This window comes from Mustela putorius, unplaced genomic scaffold, assembly GCF_011764305.1.
Source record: "Mustela putorius furo isolate JIRA1106 unplaced genomic scaffold, ASM1176430v1.1 tig00537291_pilon_pilon_pilon, whole genome shotgun sequence".
NCBI lineage: Eukaryota > Metazoa > Chordata > Mammalia > Carnivora > Mustelidae > Mustela > Mustela putorius.
The window spans coordinates 749,854-760,032 of NW_025422429.1; positions in this window are offsets into that span (position 1 = coordinate 749,854).

A 10,179-nucleotide genomic window follows, 5' to 3' on the forward strand; every position below is an offset into this window, starting at 1 on the left:
TGAGCAGGGGATCATTTCCTCTTGCTCACTTTGGTGCACCTTTCATGGATGGATTTGGGTTGAGCTGGCCTCACTCATCTGGAGGACCCGCTGACTGGTGTTTTGTGCTTTGGTTTTGTAACCGAGAACTTTTCTTCTCCTAGCTAAAGTTAATTTACTCATACAGGGCAGGACACTGCAAGGTCTTTAGGGCCACATGAAAATCAGTAGATCCAAGGGACCCTAGTGAAATACTTTCTGGAGCCAACATACCCTATTCTGTATCTCTAGAAGTTTAGTTTTCATTAAAAAATTTTTTTATTCAAAAGTGGTTTGGGTTTGTTGTTTTTGTTTTGTTTTGTTTTCTTTTGTTTTTTACCATAGTTACAAAATCTTTTTGACAAAACCAGCGTGTCATCTGAGTATTAAGGAAGAGGACCCCCAAACCCCACCCCCAGGAGAACATGGAGATGAGGCGCCCCTCTGCCCCCTCCACTCCCAGCATGCGGACCTCTGCAACTTCTGTGGAAGTCACTATGGGGAGCTGTCAAGTGGACCACAGAACTATCCAGACATCCCCTAAAGCAGCCAGGATTATCTGGCCAGGTAAATGAAACCGTCTACCTCCAAGATAACACAAAATCTGCTTAAGCCACCCCAGGCAGCTGTGCAAATTCTCAGTCCTCGTTTCTGGAAATCTTCACATGTGCTTATCTCGCTTCAGATGGTGAACTTGCAAGCTGGGGGTGGTAGACCCACAGGGATCCCCTTGCTCCCCCCCACCCCGCCCTTGCCCCCCACCAGCCCTGAGCTCCACCCCAAGCTCAACAGCCCTGCTCACCCCTCTGCCTCCCACTGCTCTTACTCATTGCTGCCGCAGGAACCTTTCATATCCTCTTCCTTCCTCCAGATCTCAGGTCCACGGTCATTTTCTCGACCTCACACACGAGATCACACCCTCCTGTCCTGCTGCCCTTCGTCCTTTTCTTCCAACAGCATCTGCCAAAGTTGCACTTGGCCATCTAACTGTGGTTCTCTCTCAGTCATGTCTGCCCCTAGACGGGAGCCCCCAGGAAGGATTAGCGTTTGTAAGCCATAGCCTCTCATGGTGCCTGGCACACAGGGGGAGAGTAGTAAGCACTGACGCACTCCCTCCCTCCCTCCCTGAGCATGCAAGGGAGGCCCATCCTGTCCCAACAGCCTCAGCCTTACCCCCTCAGATCCCATGTCCCAAGCTGCGTCTCTGTGAGATTGTTTGGTGCTGGAGATCGAAAAACTTGATGCCTAGGCCCTGTTGCCCTAAAACCCCAACCTCAAGGGCAGGGAGAGGGCAGACACACGTGGAGTCCTGGCGAGATCGTGAAAGATGGCGATTTTGCTTCACAACGCCCTGCTGATTTCTTGAGAATATTCTGACTCTTACTGATTGCAACTTTGGATGAGCTCATGCAGCTTTTAAACCCTTGCCTCCTTCATCTGCAAATTGGGAATAACAGAACGATGGCGATGGCAGGCGGGGAGGAGGAGACGGGGCTCAGCCAGCTACCAAGGGCTCTGTGTCGCAGCAGTTTGACAGGGTGCTGCCCCCAGCTGCCGGAGGAGACCCGGCCCGGGGCGCAGCTGCTGCGAAGAATGCACGCGGGCTTCGGCTTCCTGTCCATGACCCCCTGCGGTAGACCCTACCCACTCCTCCCCGGATGTCTCCATGCGCAGAGCAAGCTGCCCGTGGGCGGCTTCCGAAGCCGGCAGGAGGGTGAGCCGGTGGCGCGCACCTTCCAGACCCCGCTAAGGGCCTGGCATCAATCAGGGCACCCCTGGGTGGGGACTTCTGTATCGGGAGTGAGGGCCCCCCAAAAGGGAAGGATGTGCAGAAAAACAGATCGAAGGGGGTCAGGGGCGACAACCCGTGGAGGTCTAGGCCACCACGCAAGGAAGGCCCCTGGCTCACCGGGGGTGGGGGGTGGGCGCCCTCGAACGAGCAGGAGCCAGCCTCCAGGGGGAAAGTCCCTCCCCACTGGGCTTTCTCGGAGTCTCCGGCCCCGGTCTCCAGCTCTTGAAAGTGGCCTGGATAGGGAAGTTGTTTTCCTCTCAAGAAGGCTGTGTACTCATAATTTCCCCCCAGGCTAGAGTGAAAAGACCAAGCGGGAGACCAGATTGATGGGCCCAACCCACGGGCCAGCACATTCTGTGGGAGGGAATCTCCCAGGGGGACGGCAGGGTTTTTCCACCTCTTGTCATAACCCGCTCCGGGGATAGGTGCCGAGAACTGCCCCCAGCTGTGGGTTGCGACAGCAGGCAAAGGGCCTATGGGGGAACGGCAGGAGGCCCGCTGCCCCGGAGTGGACTCCCACTCCATTCTGGCCGCATGTCCCTTGGAGGACAGCACCTCGGCCCCACTTTCTCCAGGATGCCAGCTGCAGTGGCTGTGTGCAAGTGACCAATCTCTTGCATTTTACTTTTTTTTTTTCCCCTGTAACATCAAGATTCCTGGTTCCTATTTTTGTATATGTGAGTCGAAGGCTCTGCTTCCTGCACCATGTTCTGAGAAGGCCAGTGAGCTCAGATTTACACTCAGGTATACACGTTGATCAGCCGGGGGAGGGGGGGGGGAAGTGTGGGGGTGGGGACAACTGTTTGGAGAGCGGAGCCTAGGAAAGGTCCCATTTTTGCAGGTAAGAGCTGGCTTATTGGCCATAGCGTCCTCTCGAGAGCCCTCGCCTGCAGGGTCCGTGGGAAATTAGGCTTGAACTCAGTTGCCCCCTGACTGGATCTCCTTCTACTGAGAGACTGAAAATTGGTCTGAAGAGGAACAGGTGGTGTAGGAAAGCAAAGAGGGTCTGAACCAGGTGAAAGACCAGAGGAGAAGCCAGGATTAGCTGAGGTTTGTAAATACTACTAGAAGATTCTTGTTCTGGACTTCTAATCCCAAGGCACGGACTCCTTTTCCATACCAGATCCATTCTAAACAGGATGCACAACAAGGCGTGTGTGTGTGTGTGTGTGTGTGTGTTTAAAAATGAGTGGGTATCGTTACGTGTAAGAATAGTATCTCTGTATCCATTTTGAGCTGCCCGGGGGTGGTAGTATGAAGCAAAGGCTAACTTTTTGCATGTTTATAAATTCTGGGCTTTTCTTGTTGGCTTCCAGGGAGACCATAAGCCGTGGCTTCTTCGTGGTGCCCAGAGCCAGTGTCCTGCCCTACTGTGGCAGCAATGAGTGTCCCAGGAGCTAAAGGAGACGGACGCACTGTGAGATCCCCACAAACCACCCTCACTCCCAGGGTACCGCCTCCGCAGTGCCCATGTTCTAGGGCCCTGTCTCCTTGCACTTCCCCACCAAGTCTTTTCTTTCTTTTCTTTTTCCTTTTTTAAAGATTTATTTATTTATTGGAGAGATAGGGAGAGAACGCAAGCAGGGGAGGGGGCAGAGGGAGAGAGAGAGAATCCCAAGCAGACTCCCCTGAGCCTGATGTGGGGCTCGATCTCAGGACCCTGAGATCATGACCTGAGCTAAAACCAAGAGTTGGTCCCTTAACCAACTGAGCCCCCTAGGTGGCACCCCGCCCCACCAAGCTTTTAGTTCAAGGTTAAGTAAGTCAAATAGGAACTTAAGGGTGAATGTCCGTAGTGACTAAATATCTTCATATTCCTATGCAACACTCGTATTTTAGCAAAGCAAACGATAACATTTGTATCTTAAGAAAGCACAATACCTCAAAGTGGTAGAATCCTGTGCCACCTAAGTGGATGTTATATATTTTTAAATATTAAAAAGAGAGTTTCATATTTATTATTATGGAACAGCATGCATAACCCATCATTGAATAACCACCAGACTATAAGCATAGTCAGCAGCAGGTCACTTTTATTTAACTCTCTGTGTGTATAGATACCCACAGATTCTTGGGAGTGGTTATCTCTGGTCGGTGGGATCAGGTTACCTTGCACTTTCTTCCTTACTCTTACCTGTATTACTTGAATTTTCTAAGTGACTACACTGGCTTCAGAATTAAGGGGAAAAAACAATGAATGCATTTGCTGCCTTGTGCTTCACAATCATAATTTCAAAAGAAAACAAAAAACCCACACTTTTGCTCCTTATGTTGCTTCCATGATGAATTAGGGATTGACTGGCTCTCTAATTTGCGTGGTCATTTGTGCAGCAAATTTTTCATAAATCCCTACATGTGGGAGATTGGGCAGACAGAACTCCTACCTTCCTGCTTTTATGGTGATAAGCTGTGTAACTGTGTGTCAGTTCCGATGAAAGTGATCGCTGGAAAAGCAGGTTTCATGGTGGCGTGAGCCAGGCGCTGTACTGGGCTCTTTTTGCAGTGGTCTCCTGTCCGCTCTACCAAAGGGGAGGAAGCATATCAGCCCTGATGAGTGGCGGGGGCCCAAGCTCTGAGAATGGCAGAGTCAAAAAGGCATCTTGAGCCCGACACCCCGGGGAGGGCTTCATCAGACACGTGGCCTTCATCAAAGCCTCGGAAGAGTGTGACGTTTGACCTTCGAAGACGGAAGAGAGAATCCTACCTCCAAAGCGGTCTAAGAAGAGGTGCGTGGGAGGGTCAAGCATTCGACCTGGTGCTAGACAGCTGTGTTTCTCAGCTTTGCTGGGGAGACTTTTCAGATGTGATCAGCCGGGCTGGGATGAAGCTGAGGAGGACCCAGGTGCCAGGTTTTGGAGACAGATCTGAAGTTCCTGCCATCTAGGGCTACCTGGCTGGCTCAGATGGAAGAGCAGGTGACTCTCGATCTCGGGGTCGTGAATTCAAACCCCATGTTGGGTGCAGACATTATTTAAATAAATAAAACTTTAAAAAAAAAAGTTCCTGCCATCGAGAGAGGGAGGTGTACACTCAGACAGCACGGAGGGCAGCGGACATGCGAGGATGCCACAGAGGACAAGAAATCCTCGGCTGCTACTTGCTGGTTGGCAAGCACAGGTCTCCCGCACCCCGGGCTCTGCTGTCTGGTCGCCCTAGCTGCAGCCTCAGGGAGTTGGGATGAGAAAGGAGGCACCTTCTTTCACCTGTACCCACTGCCCTGGTCATATTCCTTGACTGCCTCCCAGTGGCCACTTGGCAGTCTTCTGCAGTAGACGTGTTTTCTACTCTAAAGCGGTGGCGCCAAGAATCCCAGGGCTGGCGGCCAAGTCCTGGCTCTGTGTGACAGCCGAGGCATGGCCAAACATCACTAGCTTTGCGTGTGGTCTCCTGGAGCATCCATGTCAAGGGTCCCATGGCGACCTTACTGATGCACCAGTGCTGGCAGGGCCCGTGGAACCCTGGAGCTTGAGGTCTGTATAGCAGAGCTCCGTTCAGCACTTACCAGTGCTGGACACCGGGCTACGCACTCCGGATGCGGTAAGCTCACTCCAGAGCTGTGGATCTGCTTCTCCTTCTAGAGGTGAGGACACTCGGGCCGAGGGAGGTTAACTGGCTTGTCTAAGGGGGCCCGGTCCCAAACGCAGGAATGGCAGAGATCCAAATGCCCTGTCCTCAGAGCCTGCTCTCATAAGCCCTTCTAGATGCTCCGTTTCTGTCCCGAAGGACCTGACGGATGCATACATACCGCAAGTCAGATATTTCAGGGCACCCGCTGGGATGGCCGGGGACGTCCTGAAGGCAGTCACTGTGACTTCAGGAGACGTGAGGCTGTGGGGGAGTTGGTGACTGCCCCTTGGTGGAGCTAGCATTTTCCCTGGAGCTTTGAGTAGGGGAGGGATTCGGCGAGACGTTTCTTGGAGGCAGGGGCATAGCGCAGGGTGCAGCGTTTTGACTGAGCGATGCTGTGAGAACGGGTGGGGCGTTGGCGGGGTGTAGTGGAGACAGTGGGAGATGAGGCTGGAAGGGCATCAGACGAGGGGAGCATCTCAAAGGGCCTCGGATACATGTGATAACATAACGACATGATCTTTTTTTTTTTTTTTTAAAGAAAAATGTCTCCCTGTAGAGGGAGTGATCAGCCATTCATTATAATTTTTCTACCAAAATGCAGTTACAAATCAACACAACTGACTAGGTAGATATTTACGCCTTCTTTCGCTGATTCAGTCAAAGAATATTGATTGAATGCATACCTACTCTGTGTCGATCTTGATTTCTGTCCTCAGGTGCCCTGTGGGCCAGCGAGGAAGAGACAAACGGCTGCCTAGAGGGCATCATTTGTGAATACCTCCGAGGCGCAGGGCAATTCCATAGCAGGTGGCATTTAAAGCTGAGACCTGAGGAGAAAACCGAAAGTAGGGGGACAAAACGGGGAAGAAGCAGAAAGGCAAAAACCCAGAGGCAAAGACGAACAGCAGCTCTGAGGAACAATAGATGGTCTGGCCTGGTTGAGGCGTTAGACTAGAGCGGGAAAGGTGTTAGGGAGGGTGCTAGAAAGGCATGCGTGCCCGCATCACATAGGACTCATACCCCGAGTGTAGACTATTCGAGAAACAATGGGAGTCGTGGAGCATTTTGAGCCGGGAAGCGATATAATCAGATTGTGGTGGCTGCTGTTTGGAGCGTGGATTTGGAGGGTCAAGAGTGAAAGCGAGACCCTTCAGGAAGGTGTTGCAATAATTCAAGGAAAGAGCGCGGCCAAGGAGAGGTCATGGCAGGCAATGCGGGGTGGGCCACTCAAGATGAACCTACAAAGTTCAGAAATGCATGAGGAAAATCGCACAGGAAAAGCCAAACCACAAGAGCAGCATGGATATCAGCACAGTTAAAGTGGAGATATCAAAGGACTCCTGAAAAGGACTCTGAAATGATGGTGTGTAAGATCCCCAAGGACATGAATGGTGTGCTAAGATCTGTTCAACTATAATACATCATCCGTGAAGAAAAGCAGAAATGAACAAGTACAGCGGGAAATGTGAAACCATCAGAAATATTCAGAATGAAAAAACACAGGCAACAGAATAGATAATTCAGTGGGTAGAATATTCTAGAATAACTGAGTATGAAAAAAAAAAAGTTAACTGGGAAAGAGTAGTGAGGAACTCCCCAAAATGCACCTAGAGAGACAACTGTATTAAGAAGTAAAAATAAAAATGGAGAGATAGGAAGAATAACTCAAGAAACTTCGGCAGATAATGCTAAGAGTTTCAGAAGAAACCCTTCTGAAGGAGACAAGAGCTGGGAATTTTCTAGAAATCGTGAAACATTTCAGACTTCTCTCTCTCATGGAAGATTTCCCCACATGAAGATAAGTCCTCACTGAAGCTCGTCACAGTGAGACTGCACAGTCCCAAGGACAAGGGCAGGGGAAGCTTTGAAAGTTTTCAGTTAGAAAAACAATGATTGCCTACGGAGGAGGGATATTTAGACCCACAGCAAACATCTCTTCAGCAGCCATAGATGTAAGAAGACAGTGGATTAGTATTTTCAAAGTGCTGAGGGAAAACTGCAAATCCACTAGTATAAATTTCTATAACCAGATAAATCACCACTTGGAAGTGAGAGTGGAAAATTCTCAGATTGTGTTGACCGTATGCCTTATCCAGACAGTTGTACAGAACATGATGGTTCAACAGCAAAGAAGGGTCTGGTGCAATCAGACGCGAGCGAACTCCAGGTACATGGCAGGTCCTCACTGAGTAAGCAAGGCTTGCCCCACGGTCTGACCTCTCCTTCTAAAAAACCTACTCTGCAGCATGTGACTGGCACTCTTCCCCAGGATGCCCACCCCAGAGAGGACCAGACCAGGTTCACCCGAATGAGGGTGATTTGGAACCGAGGCATCATGTCAGACTTGGAAACATGGCTCCCGTGATTGTGGACATGTGAGCAGTCATGCTGGGTTGAGACCCTGAGACAAAGAGCCATCACACCAACACCAAGGACCGTTCCAGCTTCCCCCTCTCTCCCAAAGGAACCCAGAGCTCTTGGCTGGGACTCACTGAGTGGGCATGCGATGCTCTCTAACTGGACTTCACCTTGCAAAGGGAAGCTTCCGCTTCTGGCCACGAAGGCTAACGAGGTTCAGACTTGCCCTTCTGCTGTCTGTCTGCAACTAGAAAACTGGACAACAGGTGGCCTCAAGTCTGATGGGGTGAGCCCTTTGAGGGCTCAGAATTTCTGTCCAGGGGCACTCTCCAACCCTGGAGGACACCGAAAGCAGAACACAGTCACCTTCTTGAGCTGAGGAGAAGAGATTGGAGCTCAGGAGGCTGCTGGCTGGCCTGACAGTATCGGGCGCTGGAAAAAAGGGAGCTACGCAGAAACAAGGGCCCCAGAGATCTGTACCATGGTTCTCTGGAGTCTTAGGCTAACCACTGTGTGCCCAAGACGGGTTAAGTCTCCAAGAGGTGGGCAAAGACCAAGTACTGGGCACTGTAAATAGCATAATTCCTAAAATCCTCATTCCATAGGGGTGGAAGATGTCAGCGTTCAGGTCAATCAAAACAAAAATGAAGAGACCTTGACGCAGAGACCCAGGAAGTAGCAGGACTGGACCAGCCATGGGGTCGAGGGCTTTCAACCTGCCCTCACAGAGATATGATCTGAGCTATCTAATACAAGAGCACTAGCCATGGGTAGCTACCAAACCCTTGAAATGGCTGACTTGTCCAAACTGAGATGTGCCTTTTCATATAAATAAGACACATACCAGATTTGGAAGGCCTTCATATGAAAAAAATGAATGTTAGCTACCTCATTAGTACTTTTATAATGGTTACACCTTCAAATGAGAATGCTTCAGGAATAATAGGTTAAATAGAATCTATTATTAAAATTAAATTTGGGGCAACTGGGTGGCTCAGTCAGTTAAGCAACTGACTTCAGCTCAGGTCATGATCTCGGGGTCCTGGGATCGAGCCCCAGGATAGGCTCCCCACTCAGCAGGGAGCCAGATTGTCCTTATCCCTCTGCCCTTCCCCCCTACTGATGCTCTTTCTCTTTCTCAAATAAATAAATAAAATCTTTTAAATTTTTTAAATTAAAAAAGAGGGAGGAGTGCCTGGGTGGCTCAGTGGGTTAAGCCTCTGCTTTCGGCTCAGGTCATGGTCTCAGGGTCCTGGGATCGAGCCCCACATCAGGCTCTCTGCTCATCGGGAAGCCTGCTTCCCCCTCTCTTTCTGCCTGCTTGTGATCTCTCTCTCTGTCAAATAAAGAGAGAGAGAGAAAGAGAGAGAGGTAGTCCAATGGTCACAAAGTAGCCAGAATGGAAAGTATGCAGGAAAGAACATTTTTCAAAATCCTCATTTAGCTTTCTTACCAATAAAACCTGACCTTTGAAATAGTGACTTTCTTATGCACATTCACGGCCCAACATATAATCCTTTTGTAATGTATCCTGCCACAGCGAATAATTATGTACTATTTGGGAGAGGTGTTCTTGGCCAGAATAGCCCATGGAGAGAATTATATAACTACTGAGAGGACTTTACAAAGGAGGTACTTTCTGAGAGACCCAAGAGAGAATTCGAGATTCATAAACAGTTTACATTAAGCTGTCATTAGAGAACAGGGAAACAAAAACAAAAAGCAAGGCCCCACCAGAAAAGACATAATCATAAATGTCTGAAACGTGATTTTAATTAAATATTTTGTATTTCCAAACATAAGGAAAAAATATCTTCCAACCACAGAAGTTCTTTAGGTAGTTCTAAATGCCTGCGTCAGTTTGGAGCAAGCGTCCGTTTCCATCCATATAAATATAAATAGTATTTTTTTTTTAAATATGTGTCTTTCCTTTTTTTAAGATTTTATTTATTTATTTGACAGAGAGAAATCACAAGTAGGCAGAGAGAGAGAGAGGAGGAAGCAGGCTCCCTGCTGAGCAGAGAGCCCGATGCGGGACTCGATCCCAGGACCCTGAGATCATGACCTGAGCCGAAGGCAGCGGCTCAACCCACTGAGCCACCCAGGCGCCCAATATAAATAGTATTTATTAAGCTCCATATTTAATGCAAACTTCTGGAAGTGTTTAAATGAAAAAGTGAGGAAGGAGCAGTGGGGAGAGGGGTTTGTTTGCCCCAGAAGCGACCGGGAACCCCAAGAGACAACCCTAAAACCTGAAGACGATTTCCCCCTTGCTGTGTACGAATGGCATTTCTCTCCTCAGAGGACACAAGGGGAGTGACTGAGCACTTTGTTTTGAGGAACAGGACAAAATAAGACTTTGGTGGGTTTGTGGGTTCCTGATAACATCACAGAGCTACCTTCCGGAAGAGCGGTTAAGTCTCCCCAAAGCAGGCTAGCAG